The sequence below is a fragment of the Hypanus sabinus genome, chromosome 20, assembly GCF_030144855.1.
Source record: "Hypanus sabinus isolate sHypSab1 chromosome 20, sHypSab1.hap1, whole genome shotgun sequence".
NCBI classification, from domain to species: Eukaryota; Metazoa; Chordata; class Chondrichthyes; order Myliobatiformes; family Dasyatidae; genus Hypanus; species Hypanus sabinus.
Window position 1 is genome coordinate 30229007 of NC_082725.1, and position 16953 is coordinate 30245959.

The 16953-nt window shown below is 39.0% G+C and overlaps 1 pseudogene; it reads right to left on the reverse strand.

Annotated features, from left to right (window-relative positions):
• Positions 1–8583: 8583 nt before the first annotated feature.
• LOC132378202 (RNA-binding protein 25-like) overlaps positions 8584–16953 on the reverse strand; it is a 55805-nt pseudogene continuing 47435 nt past the window's right edge.

The following is a 16953-nucleotide window of genomic DNA, read 5'->3' on the forward strand; positions in this document are numbered from 1 at the left end:
TCACAACAACCCTATTATTGTTGCACTGTTCCAGAATCTGCCTCTCTATCTGCTCCTTGATATCTTTGTTACTATTGGGCGCTCTACTAAAAACACCCAGTAGAGTTATAGTCACCTTCCTCTTTCCGACTTCCATCAACAATGACTCAGTAGACAATCCTTCCATGACTTTCTCCTTTTCTGCATCCATGATATCATTCCCGATTAGCATGCCTCTCCCCCACCTCTTTTGCCTCCCTCCCTGACCATTTTGAAACATCTAAAGCCTGACACACTCAGCAGCCCTTCCTGCCCCTGAGATATCCAAGTCTCTGTAATGGCTACAAATCATAATTCCACATATTGATCCACATTCTAAGTTCACCCTCCTTGCTCATGATACTTCTTGCATATATAAATTAACATTAATTTCTGTTCAGCAGGGAGGTGATGCTGCAGCTAACAATCCTGCATTAGTATAATTTGACTATTCTAGTGTCAGTAACTGGGGTAAATTGTTATGTAATCTCTATGATTTGATTGCTAATGCATATTGTTTTGATAAAAATCAGCATTACCGCCAGAAATATATTTACAAAGATGACAAAGATAAAGTAATTTATTCATTACACAAAATAAAATTTATTACAAATTAATGGCTTAAGCAAACTAAAGTGCCTTGAGCTGTCAATGGCAAAATTTTAAATGCACAATTTAAGATTAATGAAAGACAAGATACCTTGGTGACCTGGATTGGTATTTGTACCACTGGTGTGATATGGGCAATACAAACCTAAAACATTTCACATCGATTTTTGGTCTGTGTGTGCTGTACAGACTGAATACAGCCTCAGTGGAATTAAATTGACCTGCACGATCTTACTTTAATTACAGTAGAGTGACTCCTAGGGGTGAATGAGCTTTGGATTAGATTGTACTTGGTTTTAATTGACTAAGCCATGTGCATTAGTTAGTGTACCTGTGAAAAGCAATCATTTGTAGAAGGCATCAAAACAGTGATACTTGCAGGAAGAGTGACTAATTATACCTACATCAACAGGGCTGACTGGTTGTACAGAATATGGTAAAGGACACAGCCTATCACCCCAGTCCCAGGAATTAACCAAAGGTGTAACATTTCAGCATGGAAAGTATTTAAAAAATATATATTCTTTCTCAATGAAAATGTACCCACTCGTGAATATATAGTTGATGGAACTTGCACTATCTAACATCTTCCTTACAATCAATCATAGATATTGATCATTCTCCCACTTACCTTGCTTCAAAATTGCACTTGAAAATGCAATAAACACCCAGCAAGTCAGGTAACCATTGTGGAAAGAGGAACAATTAATGTTTCAGGTTGGTCTAATGAAACAGGGCAGGTGATAAGTTTCTGTAAGAGAACACTTTGCATCTAGTGACCACAATGCCAGGAGTTTTAAAGTAAATATACAAAAAGATAGATCTGGTCCACGGGTTGAGATTCTAAATTGGAGAAAGGCCAAATCTGATGGTATCAGAAACAATCTAGCAAATGTGTACTTGGTAAGTGGGAGGCCTTAAAAAGTGAAATTTTGAGAGCATGTGCCTGTCAGAATAAAAGGTAAAAAGAACAAGTGTAGGAAACCTTGGTTTTCAAGAGATACTGAAGCCCTGCTTCAGAGAAAAGGAAGGTGCATAGCAGGTACAGACAAGCAGGAACAAATGAGGTGCTTATAGAATATAAGAAATTCAAGAGAACAATTATGAAATATATCAAGAATGATAAAAGAAGGCAGAAAGTTGCTGTAGCAGACAAGTTAAGTGAGAATCCTAAGGGATTCTACAGATATGTTGAGAGCAAAAGGATTGCAAGGGACAAAGTTGGTCCTCTGGAAGATAAGAATGGTAATCCATACAAGGATCCAAAAGAGATGGGGGAAGATCTTAAACGTTTTTTTTTTTTGCTTCTGTGTTTACTCTGGAGGTGAACACAGATTCTATAGAAGTGATACAAAGTGATAGCAATTTCATGGACCATGTACAGATTACAGAGGAGGAGATATTTGTTATCCTGAGGTAAATCAGAGTGGATAAATTTCCAGATTATGACAAGGTGTTCCCACGGACCCTATGGGAGAGAAGTGCAAAAACTTCTTAGGTCCTAGCAGAGATATTTAAATCATCTTTAGCAAAAGAATAGAAACCAGAAGATTGAATGATAGCCAATGTTGTTCCATTGCTTAAGAAAGGCTCTAACCATAAACAAGGAATTTATAGGCCACTGACTCTGTAAACAGTTGTAGTAAAGTTATTGGAAGGTATTCTAAGGAATGGGCTGCCGGCAACAGTGGTGGAGGCAGATATGATAGGGTCTTTTAAGAGGCTTTTAGATAAGTACATGAAGCTTAGTGAAATAGAAGGCTATGGGTAAGCCTAGTAATTTCTGAGGTAGGGCTATGTTTGGCACAACTTTGTGGGCTGAAGGGTCTGCTTTGAGCTGGAGGTTTTCTATGTTTCTATGGAACCAGATTTATAAGTATTTTTAAGACATGGACCTATTAAAGATAGTCAGCATTGCCTTGCATGTGGTATGTCATGTCTAACCAATCTAATAAAGTTTTTTGAGGAAGTTACCAGGAAACTGGATGAAGGCAAGGCAGTAGATGTTGTCTATGTGGACTTTAGCAAGGTATTTAATAATTTCCTGCATAAGAAGTTGGTCAAAAAGATTAAGTTACTCTGCATTCAAGATCAGGTGGTAAATTGGATTAGACATTGGCTTTGTGGGAGAAGCCAGAGAGTGGCAGTTGAGGGTTGCCTCTCTGAATGGAGTACCACAGAAATTGGTGCTGGGTCCATTGTTGTTTAACATCTATATCAATGATCTGGATGATAATGTGGTTAACTGGATCAGCAAATTTTCGGATGACACCAAGATTGGGGGTGTAGTGGACAGCGGGGAAGGCTATCATGTCTTGCAGAGGGATATGCATCAGTTAAAAAAATGGGCTGAATAATGGCAGATGGAATTTAATGTAGTGTGAGGTTTTGCCCTTTGGTAGGACCAGAGAAGGTTCTTACATAGTGAATGGTTAAGAACTGAATAGTGTGGTAGAACAAAGGGATCTGGGAATACAGGTCTATAATTCATTGAAAGTGGCATCACAGGTAGACAGGGTTGCAAAGAAAGCTTTTGACACATTGTCATTCATAAATCAAGGTATTGAATACAGCAGATGGGATGATATGTTGAGTTTATGTAAGACATTGGTGAGGCCTAATTTGGAGTATTGTGTGCAGTTTTGGTCACCTACCTACAGGAAACATGTAAATAATATTGAAAAAATACAGGGAAAATTTACAAGGAAGTTGCCAGGTCTGGAGGACCTGAGTTATAAGGAAAGATTGAATAGGTTAGGACTTTATTCCTTAGAAAATAGAAGACTGAGAAGACATTTGATAGAGGTATACAAAATTATGAGGAGTATAGGTAGGGTAAATGCAAACAGGTTTTTTCCACTGAAGTTGGGGCAGGAAAACAACCAGAGGACATTGGTTAAGGGTAAAAGATGAAAAGTTCAAGGGAACATGAGAGGAAACTTCTTTACTCAGAGGGTCATGAGAATGTGGAATGAGATGCCAGCACAAGTGGTAAATGCCAGCTTGATTTCAACATTGAACAGGTTTGGATAGGTACTGTACATGGATAGTAGGGGTATGGAGGGCTATGGTCCTGGTGCAGGTCATTGGAAGTTGTGAGTTTGAATGTTTTGGCACAGACCAGATGGGCTGCAGGACCTGATTCTGTGATGTTCTTCTCTATGATTCTATGATTCTAAAACTGGCAAAAGTGGGAAAGAAACAAGTTTTCTGTACCAGTGAAGGAGGGGGGAGTAATTGCCTGAGCTGCTGTGCTTTCTGATTTTATTTCAGAATTTCAGTATCTACCATTTTATTTTGATCTTCCATTATTTGTAACTATTTATTAACTATTTGCATGTTCTGTTAGAAATAGACCTTAAGACAATCACATATGGGAGTAGAATTAGGCCATTTGGCCTATGGCGTCTGTTCCACCATTTCATCATGGCTGATCCATTTTCCTCTCTACCCCAATCTCCCGCCTTCTCCCCATAGCCCTCCATTCCCTGACTAATCATAAACCTATCAACCTCTGCCTTAAATATACCCAAAGACTTTCCTTCACAACTGCCTATGGCAACGAATTACATAGATTCACCACTCTGTAGCTAAAGAAATTCCTCCTCATCCCTGTTCTGAATGGACATCCCTCTATTCTGAGGTTGTGTCCTCTAGTTTTAGACTCTCCCACCGCAGGAAACATCCTCTCCATATCAATTCTATCAAGGCCTTTCAATATTTGATCCCTTCTCATTCTTCTGAATTCCAGTGAATACAAGCCCAGAGTCATCAAGCACACTTCATATGATAAGCCTTGCAATTCTGGAATAACTTTTGTGAACCTTATTTGAAACCTGTCCAATGTCAGTATATCCTTTCTTAGATAAGGGGCCCACAACCGCTCACAATAGTCCAAGTGAGGACTCACTGGTGCCTTATAAAGCCTCAACATTATATGCTTGCTAGTCCTCTTGAACTGAATGGTAACACTGCATTTCCCTTCCTCACCACCAACTAAGCATGTAAATTAATCTTTAGGGAATCCTGTATGAGGACTCCCTATTTGCTTTGCACCTCAGATTTTTAAAAATGTCTCTCCATTTAGAAAATAGTCTGTGCTTTTATTTCTTCTAACACAGTGCATGACTATATACTTGTTGACATTATATTCCAACTGCCTCTTCTTTGCCCATTCTCCTAATCTGTCCTTCTGTTTCCTACACCTCCACTTATCTCTGCAAATTTGGCCACAGAACCATCAATTTCTTTGTCCAGATCATTGACATATAATGTAAGAAGAAGCAATCTCAACACAGACCCCTGTGAAATTGCACTAGTCATCAGCAGCCAACCAAAAGTGGCTCCCTTTATTCCCACTCTTTGCCTCTGGCCAATCAGCTCTGGCTATGCTTGTACCTTTCCTGTAATACCATGGGCTTTTAACTTGTTCAGCACTTAGTTCACACTCGGAACCAGTTGTAAATAAAATCTTTTTTTTTTTAATCTGCAAGACTCTACTGACCAATGTCTGTCTCTACACTCTGCATCTGCTTAGACCAAGTCAAATGCAACACGTGCACTACTTCTTTTTTCAATATTATCCAAAGGTACAGCATAGTAACCGGCCCTTCTGGCCCATGAGACCATACTCTCCATTTGCATCCAGGTGACCAGTGAACCTACTAGCACGGAATTCGGAATCTTTGGAATGCAGGATGAATTTGGATCACCCATAGGAAACCCGCACAGTCATGGAGAGAACATGCTAACTCCACTTCGAGACAGGTAAGAACTGAACCCAGGTCACTAGAGTTGAAATAGTGTTAGGCTAACCACTATGCTACCATGCCTTCATTGCCAATTGTTTCAGAATAGTTTATTAGGAAAGGACAGATGATATCTCTAAACAAAGTACTGATTTTTACTCACGTACTGTGATGTTACTGGCTAGCTGTTCACAGATATTTCATAGTTCAGACAGTAGTTAGAGCACAATGGGTTATGTAGCTAAACCATTAATAACCAGACCAAAACCTCTATGCAAAGGTTATTGCCAAAACAGAGGCGAGACACTGACTCTACACCTTTGAGCAACTACAGCGTGCTGCAGTCACTCTGCACCCAGCAAACTCCAGCAAGCAGCACCAGGATCAGAAACAAATAGGAGAGATAAATAATGGGTAAGACAAGAGAGAAAGCTCCCCTGGACATCCTCAAAACTCTGACTTGGGATTTTTTATTTACATCTAGAGAATGCTAAATATAACATTTCTCATGAATGACAGAACTTCCAATTGTGAAGTACTCCCCGAATAATACACTGGAATTGTCAGGATATATATTTGTGCTGGGAAGAGAAATGATGACTCAGAACTGTGCTACCAACTGAGCTACAGCCAAGAAACAATAACCTTAAAATTGGACTGATTCTGTATTCCCATACCACGAAGTCTCCATTAGTGCATAGCTTCTCTAGTTGCACAGAAATACAGATGCTTTAAATTCAGAGGTTGCTTCCTCAGTGCTGTTATTAATTCACCATCCCCAACAGATTATGTCTTCAATCCCCACATTAATAAAGTCGCATGAATTCAAACTTTCACACATCTCTGAATATTTAACAATTGCATTTGTTTCAATTTATTTTACAAAGACCAGACTCCCTTTTAAGTAACAAAGGAGAAAACTAGAAAATGATCAATAATGGATGGACTTTAATCTATTGATTTCTTCTAATTCTAATCTAATTTAAATTAGTTTAATAAGGGCTGTGAGTATAATATTTTATAAACAAAAATAGTAATCAAGAAGTTAATCAAAGTTCAAGGTAAATTTATTATCAGGGTACATATATTACCCTGAGTTGTTAATCTCCTCATAGTATATAAAATATCAGCTGTTCTCCTCGCTAATGCTCCAAGTAACTCAGTGACAGATTTACAAAGATATGATGCTGGTTCCTAATTAGTTGTGTTCATTTTCTCTCTGTTTTACTGAATATCTGAGCAACTTAGAAGGCTGAGTGAATGATTTATGACTGTTTATGACCAATATTGAAAGAATTAAGTCAGGAAATTGCATCTCAAACAGAGGCATCGCTTAATAATACCATAAGAGAAGAAATTTGTTTAAATGACAGACTAAATTGTGTTATAATGATGATATTGTTGTTATCTGCTCCATTTGTGAATCAAGAGGCTGATGGAGAAATGACAAGTGAGGTGTGAGTCTCACCAACCACAATAACTACTTCATATGTTTACATGACTTAGGCTGGAGTTCAGTTACAGGCTTCTGCCCAGCTGTAGGCCAAACCTGGACACTGGTCCATAGCTGCTATTTGCCTTCCCCTTAGTGTAATGTGCAAATTAATGTAAGTTTAGTTGTTACTTTAAGATTGCTTAACAATGGTCGTAGTTATAACCTTGCCTGTGGCTGGACAGAGACAAGGTCTACAAATGGGCAGTGGTCCAGGAAGTCCAGGAAAAGGCCAAGATGAAGCTCAGAGCCCTCTCCAGCTGCAGGCAAGACTGGAATTATGTTCCATGATTTGATTTGTCCAGTCTGTCATTGGATAATGTGAACTACAAGAAGAAACTTGCATGGGAAAGGCAGTTGCACTGTGGTAATTCCACTCTCGGAAATGCAGATCCAATGGTACAAGTAGTTGTCATAGCTGGGGTCTTTCTTCATTGCAGTGGATGACTAGCAGCCACAGGTCAGAGCTGAGTGTCCAGTAGGGATTAAACATGAGTGAGCTGCCCCTGAATGGACATGAGAAACCCCTCCACCAGTGGAGCTACCCCTCCCTGGACATATTATACACCCCCTTTGCATTTGTAACAAGGATGAATTCCCTTAAAACTATTCCAGCTTTCAATATTCACCACATCTTCTTTTCATAATAGTCTTTCAACCTGCAGTTACATCTTTCAGGGTGGAGTGGTTCAAGGGAAAAGGAATGTGTTGGGAAATGAGGTCTTTGGAGATGTAAGTGCAAAAAGAGCATGATTGTTTTCAAACACTTCATACTCCATCTCCCACTGTCTTTCCAGACTTGGCCAGGAAGTAGTTAACTCTATAATAATAGTTAATATGTATGGTTTCATTGCTGGAGAGACAGAACACATGGTAGAAATTTGATCAACAATCCAGGAGAATGAATTATTTTGCAATTGTCTGGCGGAAGCAGTTACTTGCTGTGAAATGTTTTGAATGGAAAATTGTTCAGAAAATATTCACAACCAGAAGAAAGGAATCAACTATTGTGAAATGTTATCAATAACCTCATCATGGCACATAGCTGTTATGTTTTGTAACTCCAAAGCATAAAAATAATTTAAAGGAAAACAAGGGAAACGAGAGAAGTAAGTCTTAGTTCATAGTCTACTTTAAGTGAGGTGCATGCTTATCACGTGGTAGCTTCATGACATATGCAGTTCACTTATCTTTACATATAATCCATATTGAATTATTCAAACAATATATTTACAGAATTACTCAAAAGCTTCTGCAATATTGAATGCAGAATTCTTCTCCCAGCTTAGCCGTAAATTCCAACTTGATATAGCATGCGTCTCAACCACTGTATATATATATATATATATATATATACACTTGCATCCTATATAATACAAATACTATGTAGACATCAACAGTATAGTCAATTTTTAAATTGTCTCATTCAGGCCTAAAGACTTAATCACTCAGCAGGCCTTCTCCCTCTTGTGCGACAATGTCCCTCCCAACAAGGGAACCACTGTGCCCGGGAGGTAACACACACACACAGCTACAAAACAATCGCATGTCTCAGAGCCTCCACTAAGACTGCAGGAAGCTCTGGACCCCTTTCTTCTCCCTTTCTCTGTTTTTCTATCTGGATCTTCTTCGATTCATTTTCTTTCTCAGGTTCCTTCTCTTTCACACCATTCTCTTTATCGCTTATATTCTTTCTCGCTATCTCTTCTCTCCTTTTCAACCTCTTCTTTTTTTCTCACCATCCATTTTCTTCTTTCTGGGATGTTCCTCTTGATCTTGGGAAGGCACATTGAATTCAGTAGGGTATTCTCTTATTAGTCCTTCTGTTGCTCCCTTTTCGATCTGATCTCTCCTCTTGCTCCTCATCCACAAAATCGTTTGACGAATTCTCTGTTTTCATGTCTCCATTGACACCTTTCATTTTGTCCTTCCATTCATCCAGCTGAGCCTTGGTCTGTGCATTTACCTTTACAAGCAACTTTTTGTCTCCTGCAATACAATAACCTTATTCACATAGAGTAGATTACAGATCTTTTTATTCACAAAAATGAATACTTACAACTTTCCTGAAGCTCCTTGAACTCTCAGCTTAAAATCAAGCCACATTTCAAGTAACTGCCTGATTAGCATATCAATGGCTTTCTCAGATATTTTACCTACAAAAACTATTGTAGTCAGACCACTGCGTTCATCAATTTTGCATTTCCTCTGAGGGCCATGGTCCTTCCCTGGTCCAATAGGCTTTCTAACCAAAGGTACAGAGGCTGGCACCAACACCTGTCTGCTCTCTGTTGGACGATGGTTGATGGCAATGCATCATCCAGTACCCTTCTTAATTTGTTTTCAGTTGACTCTATTACAGGGGATGTGGCATGAAAATTATGGATGGATTTCCAATCGTTGCAGTTGGCACCACCACAATGCTGGCCCCCCTGTTGTTATGCATACAAGTTCAATGTGGCTTGTTGGTTATTATAAGTCACTGTCATGAATACTATTACCAGCTTAAGTTCTTAGCTGGATTCTGCAGGTTTCAGTTTAGTATCTTTAAAATGTGTTTAAACTCATTTTGCAGAGCCAGTGTCCACATCCATTTTAATTAACATGCTGTTCATTTCTGTTATACACCATATTGCTTAACTGTTAGTTTTCACATGTAAATCTCAAGACTACACAGTCCTGTGTCACTCTCACTCTTATCACATTTTTCATCATCAGTATGCTGACTAGTGCTCTTTCTTGAAATTGCAACTTGAGTTTTTAGCATTTTCTCTTTCCTGTGCAGTCCATTTATTTGGCTGCCTGACATACTCTTTGATTATGTCTTAATTTCTTGTGTTGTCTGCAAATTTCATCTTTAAATCTGCATTTGTCTGGTGTATGTGATCTCCACCCTTCCAAAAATGTAACACAATATTTTCAGCCAGACTGTTAGTATTTAGACATTGCAATTTTTTTCATGTTCACTTTCATTTCTGACTGCAACTCAAATGTTTCTCTGTCTGTTGTTTCCATTGATACAGCTATTTCAATTGATCTTTTAAATGTAACTTATGCTTTCATTAGGAGCTTTCTTATAAGATTTCACAAACTAAACAGTCTCTCAGTGCATCATTAAGTCCATCATTGAAATGACAATACTCAGGCAATCTCTTTAATTCAGATAAAGTGTTCTACAATCAACAATGGCTTTGGTTTCAAATATTTCTGCATTATTTCATTACTTTAGTGAAGCTCTTTTTGGCTGGTTTGGATGAAGCATTCAAACTTCTAAAAAAACTGTATGCTATTCCACCCAATGAACTCAGCAGAACTGGTACTTGCTTCTAGTTGGCTATTTCATTTACTTTAAAATGTTGCTCAATTTGCTCAGCATACATATTCCAGTTATCTTTTGTGTAATCAAACATATCAATCTTTCCAATGTAGCCAGCTATTTCTGCTTCTTTTTAATGATTATTATCACCCAGTACTCACTGTTTATGAACCCATGAATTAATTTATTTTCTGCCTTTTTTTTAACTTGATTGTCTTTCCTTTTGCCAAAGAAATGTGCTGCTCTGAAGAAAAATAGACATGTTGTGCTTTTTTTTTAAAAACTTGACCGTTTCTCACTACTCTTTTTGTTGAACGCAAACATTTTGCTGTGGTTCAAAAGGTAGGTAGTCATCTCAGGTTTGTTTCAAAAACACAAAACTAATTGAGAGAAAAAAAAGGGAGATGAGAGAGACAGACCCGCGTATATCAAGTGGTAGCACCATATCACATGCAATTCACCTACTTTTACATATAAGATGTAATGAATTATTTAAATGAACATGACTGCTGAATCAAACAATATATTTACTATATCACTCAAATACTACTGAAATATTTAATGCACAACAGAAAAGTCACCTCAGGCAAAGTTCTTCAGTCAAAATATTTATAAGTATTTTTATGAGTTCTGTGAAATGCATAACATTGCCACTACAGACATGCCATTGGGAATGTCTTTTATTGAAGCTACCTATGACTTGATTTGAAGTTCACATTGGTAAAAAAGTACTGTGGCATCATTTGAGATATAGACAACCTAGGGAGGTAATAATTATAATTGTCTCTTCACAATTACCAAGAGAAGAGAAAGGGTGCAAAAAAAGTAAGTATACCTTTTGAATAGTGGCCAATCAGAGACAGTGAGCAAGAGAAAAGTGATTCACACAGGTTGGCAAGTGTTCATTAAAAAGCAGTGCTTCAACTTTTGAACAAAGGACAATCGGGGATCAGAATTCATTAGCAGGTGCAAATAAGGCTACATCCACACTACGCCGGATAAATCCATAACCAAAGCTTTTTCTCTTCGTTTTTACCCACCATCCACACTAAAACGGCGTTTTCATCCCCCCGAAACTGGAGCTTTTCAAGGTGGGTATTTTTGAAAACGTTGCTCGGGCACATCAGTGTGGACGGGGTAACCGGAGACTTTTGAAAACACTGCCAGACGGCAGCACGCTATTTCATTGTTTTCTTGAACACAACTTAACAATTTCAGAACAGACAGCAAAGAGACTGAAGCCAGAAGAGTTAGAAATGTACTCACCAAATACTTCGACCTATAACTTACTGAATAAACAAGTATACTGTACTCACTTTGACCTGTTTTCTGTCCTTGCTCGTATGAATGAGGCTTACATATTTATACAAGTACTTCTCTGACAATAGATGTGCAACAGCCTAATGTAACATTGTATGGAAATACAAGATAATGCTGATGCAGACATGTCTTATACATTTATCAAGGTGCTTTATTAGTGCAACAGAGTTAGTCAGTTTTTCAATGTTCATCGTCAGCCGGGTCAATCTGTCCATGACCTCCTTGTCGGTTGCTGCTGTACGCTCCAGTATTTGCTTTTTTTTAGTTTAAAGTTCTTCTGCGCGAGAGCCAACAGCTGTCTGTAGTTTTAAGTTTTTATAGTCTGTAACTACACAAATGCGCACTTTTACGGTGAGATTCGACAACAAACATGTCCCTTGTTTTTGGTAGATGTATCCTGCACATGGGCAGGAGGAGGAGATACACCGAAATCTCCATTTCAGTGTGGATAGAGGTATTTTCAAAAATGCATAGTGTGGACGCCTATCGTTTTTACGTGAAACCAGCATTTTCAAAATTATCCGGTCTAGTGTGACATCAGCAGTTGGAAATTATTGGAAGGTATTGTAAGAGATCGGATATATGAGTATTTTAGTAGACGTGGATTGATTAAGGATAATCAGCATGGCTTCATATATGGTAGATCGTGTCTAACGAATCTTATTGAGTTCTTCAAGGATGTTGCCTACATGGACTTTGTTGTTGTTGAGTGCTGTTGAGGTGTTGTTGACCTATGACAGCCCTATGGATATTTTAGTTGTCCATAGGGTTTTTGTGGCAAGATATAGAAGTAGATTGCCAAGCTTTTTTTACATGCAGATACTGCTGTTGCCCAAATATGGACTTCATCAAGGGATTTTTCTAGGTCCTGCATGGAAGGTTGGCCAAGAAGGTTCAGTTGCCTGTGTTACGTACCCCGTAACTGGGTCACTTACCAGCAAAGATAGAGAGGTCCGTTGAAGTCTGATGGTACTATTTTTAACAGTATTTATTGATAAAAATACACAAAAATAATATCAATGCAAACATACAGATAACATACGTCGTCAATACTAAATCTAAAAGCGCAGGTATAATAATAATCAATAAGAAATAGCTCTATCATTGTCTAGGGGGATAATGTATTGTCCAATGGAAATATAAAAGTCACTCAAGCTCATTCAAGCTGCAGCTTTTTGGTTGGAGAGAAAGACGGAGGTTTAACCTGCCCATTCCTTTTATGATGTCAATCCTTCGAGAGTCGTTGGGGGACTGATTTCCCCTTTTGTGGTTAGTTAAAGCCGTGCTTCCGTGGTAAGGACCACCAATTCCGAGGCAAATGGAAAAGGACGTACGTGGGCTTTTCCACCGGCTTTTGCTATTACGCTGTTACAGGAGTTCGAGCATTTCTTCTGGTGCGTCTAAAGGGCTGTACCCCAGACCCTCTTTTATCCTGCCTCACAGGGTCTCAGATGTCAATCCCTCCATCAACCCCCCCCCCCCCGGTTCATTGCCTGGGGGCTTCGATGAATCGTACAGTATCCAATACACAATTCTGTCTCCAAGAAACAATAGCCGTTATCAGTGGTTCCGCCTTTCAGAGGCCAGGACACATTCCAAACCCTTCGTGGATTCTGCATGACTTTCTCTCATTTCCTGGGTCTCCTGAACTGACTTAATAGTGATTGTGTGATTCTCAGAAAGGAGGAGGCTACTTTGTACCCTTTGGCCCCTCAGAGTTGTGGCACATTCGTAACACTTGGCATTCAAGATAAGGTAGTAAATTAGATTAAACATTGGCTATGCAGGAGAAACCAGAGGGTGGTAGTAGATGGTTGTCCCTCTGGTTGGAGGCCTGTGACTAGTGGATTGCCACAGGGATCAGTGCTGGGTCCATTGTTGTTTGTCATCTATATCAATGATCTGGATGATAATGTGTTTAATTGGATCAGCAAATTTGTGAATGGCACCAAGATTTTGGTTGCAGCGGACAGTGAAGATAACTATCATGGCTTGCATTGGGATCTGGATCAGCTGGAAAAGTGAGCTGAAAAATGGCAGATGGAATTTACAGATGGAGTGTCCCAAATAAATGAAGGGAATCCCAGCTATTTTCTCAGTTTCGTTTTGTTCTTTAAGAGTTGTTGCAAATAAGTGGCTGTCCTTATTAACCAATGGTCCAATTAACTGGAATCCACTGTGTAAATAAATTAAATTAAATAAGTAATGTTAAAAGACAGCAAAAACATAGTGAGGTAATGCACAGGGATGCATTGTCCATTCATAAATTTGAAGGCAGTGGGGAAGAAGCTGTTCCTAAAACATTGAGAGTGCATCTTTAGGCTCCTGTAGCACCTCCTTGATAGAAGCAATGAGAAGAAGGCATGTCCTGGGTTCAAATGATTCTGTTTATTATCAGAAAATGTTTACCTTATACAACCTGAAATACTTGTCTTTGCAAAAATCAGATGAACCCAAAAAGAATGAATGATAGAAAAACCTTAGAACCCCATGACCCCCTCTCCACCCTCCCCCATGCATCAACACAACAACATTCCCCCTGCCCGCTTCAGCAAAAATCATCAGCCGCCATCACCACCAAGCAACAGCAAAGAGTGACCATGATAGGCTATCAACAAAGACTGTTGTTTACCTGACAATTCAAAGTGACACAAGTTCTCTCTCTCTCTCACTTCCAAGGCACAGAGAAATATCACCCATTTTCACAGTGAAAGGGGAGAATAACAGTCACTTTATGATATTACAGTCTGCTATGTTGTTTTTCCACACATTTGCGACAGCGAAATCCTGATGTTCCACCTCCCATGATGCCTCAGTCACAACATTGGAACCAGTCATCCACAGGGCCACACCCCAAAATTACTGTCTTCCAAGCCACATCAGAAGAATGTTGGAAAACAGTCAGCCAGCAAGTTCCAGGAATGGGAACTCATTCACTGTAAAAAAAAGATGCATTTTGAGTGTCACTTGATAGAACCTCAACCACCTTGCAAAGGGAAAAAGAGACATCAAAGAAAAAAATCTAAGCTGTTTCTGCAGATGAGCTCAAAGACCCAGTTACTTGGTGTCATCTTAACTCTGGGATGAAAGATGCCACCATTTTAAATGAGAGAAATTTTAGGAAACTTCTTCACTCGAAGGATTGCAAACCTTTGGAAGTTCCTGTCCCAAATGGCTGTGGAAGTTCATTTATTGATTATGCTCAAGGAAGAGGGTGATTGGATTCCTTTACACCGAGGAATGCAGAAGTATGGTTAGGAGGCAGGAAGTTAGAAGTTCATGCCTCAAGGGGCTGACTGACTTTTTGGTTGCATTTTCCACATCCCCATGCTCTTATGAAATGATGTTACAATTGGGTGGAGCACCATGATGTGCACTAGAGAATAATGACTCCACCTTGATAACTTCATCATCTTGGCCAGGTACTAAGTCAAGCCAAAGAAATGGTACAGGTAAAGCAAAAAGATCAGTTTCTATGCATCCCATTCAAAATGCAACAAATCTTCCTTATTCCATCTGCAGTCAATAATTTGTCATCTTTCAGACTGATGAATCAATAACAATACAGGAACTTCGCAGCAAAGAAAGAAGATCATACAAATTCCTTAACCACCTAGAAAGATGATCAAGATCCACAAAATTAAATTGCCTACAGTGAAAAAGGCATTCAATTCTTTTATGCAGTGCATTTGTGGATATGGAGTCTCTTCACCGTTTTAAAATTTGTATTGACTATTTTTTGTAAAAGAACCATTTTGTCTTCTCCAACACTTAAATAATTTTTGGTTGCGTTCCACGGAGGTTCCTCCTGCATTTAATAAAGTGGTCACTGAGTGACTTCTGCTGCTCTCTTCTTCTTCTTCTTCTTCAAGTTTTGACATGTACACACTCAGGGATGCTTTTCGTCAAACCACTGTTTTAACACATAGTTATTTGAGTTACTTTGACTCTCTATCATTCTGACCATTCTTCTCTGATCTTTCTCATTAACAAAGCATTTTCACCCACAGAACTCCTGCTCATTGGATGTTTTTTTTGCACCATTCACTGTAAACTCTAGCAACTTGTGCATGAGAATCCCAAGAGATCAACAGTTCCTGAAATGTTCAAACCACCCTATCTGGCACCAACAACCATTCCACGGTCAAAGTCACTTAGATTTCATTTCTTTCCCATTCTGATGTTTGGTCTGAACAACGACTGATCATCTTGATCAAGTCTGCATGCATTGAGTTGGCTGATTAACTATCAGGTAATAAAGTGGCCACTGAGTGTATTTTTCCCCTATCTGACTTAAACATACAGAAGCATTTTACAATCTAACCACCTAAACCTAATCTAACCTGAAGCAATCTAACCATCTAAATAGATCCCTCAATATCTAACATAGAAAAAAATCTTTTCTAAGATTAACTCAAAAATCTGATGAGTTTTAAGATAAAGATAATTCCAAGAAAATAAAGATATGATACCCAAATAAATCAATAAAGAATGTAAACTATAAAATAAGAGGTTGTACTGTCATTCTTAGATAATGACTGCATTTTTCTTGGAACACTCAACCCTTTCAGTATTTTAGACATTAAATAAATCCCACTTTTGTACGAGCTGTTACGAAACCCCGTAACTGGGTCACTTACCAGCAAAGATAGAGAGGTCCGTTGAAGTCTGATGGTACTATTTTTAACAGTCTTTATTGATAAAGGGGCACAAAAATAAGATCAATGCAAACATACAGATAATATACGTCATCAATACTAACTCTAAAAGTGCGGGTATAATAATAATCAATAAGAAATAGCTTTATCGTTGTCTAGGGGTTAACGCATTGTCCGATGGAAATATAAAAGTCACTGTTAGTTCGTTCAAGCTGCAGTGTTTTGGGTTTGAGAGAGAGACGGGTTAAACTTGCCCAGGTCTTTTATGAAGCCAATCCTTCGAGTCTTTTGGGAGTTGGTTTCCCTGTTGTTAGCTAAAAGCTGATTTTCCGTGGTAAAAGCCACCAGTTCCGAGCAAATGGAACCAAACGCACGTGGCCTCCTTCCAATGGCTTCCGCTATTACAGGATCGCTAACGTTTCTTCTGGTGCATCTGAGGGGCTGTTCCCACAGACCCTCTTTTATCGTGACTCACAGGGTCAGAGATGTCAATCAGGTTGGGGGTGATGCAATCCCTCTCTCAACCAGCCCACTTTGTCTGAGGGCTTCCACGTAGCCCAGTATTGCAATACACAAGTTCGTCTTCAAGAGACAATGGCCGTGTCCCGTAGCTTTATATCGCCAGGGAACGAGACATTCCGCACGTCTCTCTCTCATTTCCTGTGTCTCCTGACCCAACTCAATAGTGATCTTGCGATTCTCACAAAGGAGGGGGCTGCAGGTGTAACAGCTCCTTTCTTCAACGCGTTTTCACCAGCGGTTAAAACGAAGTAGTACAGAGTCTTACAGGAT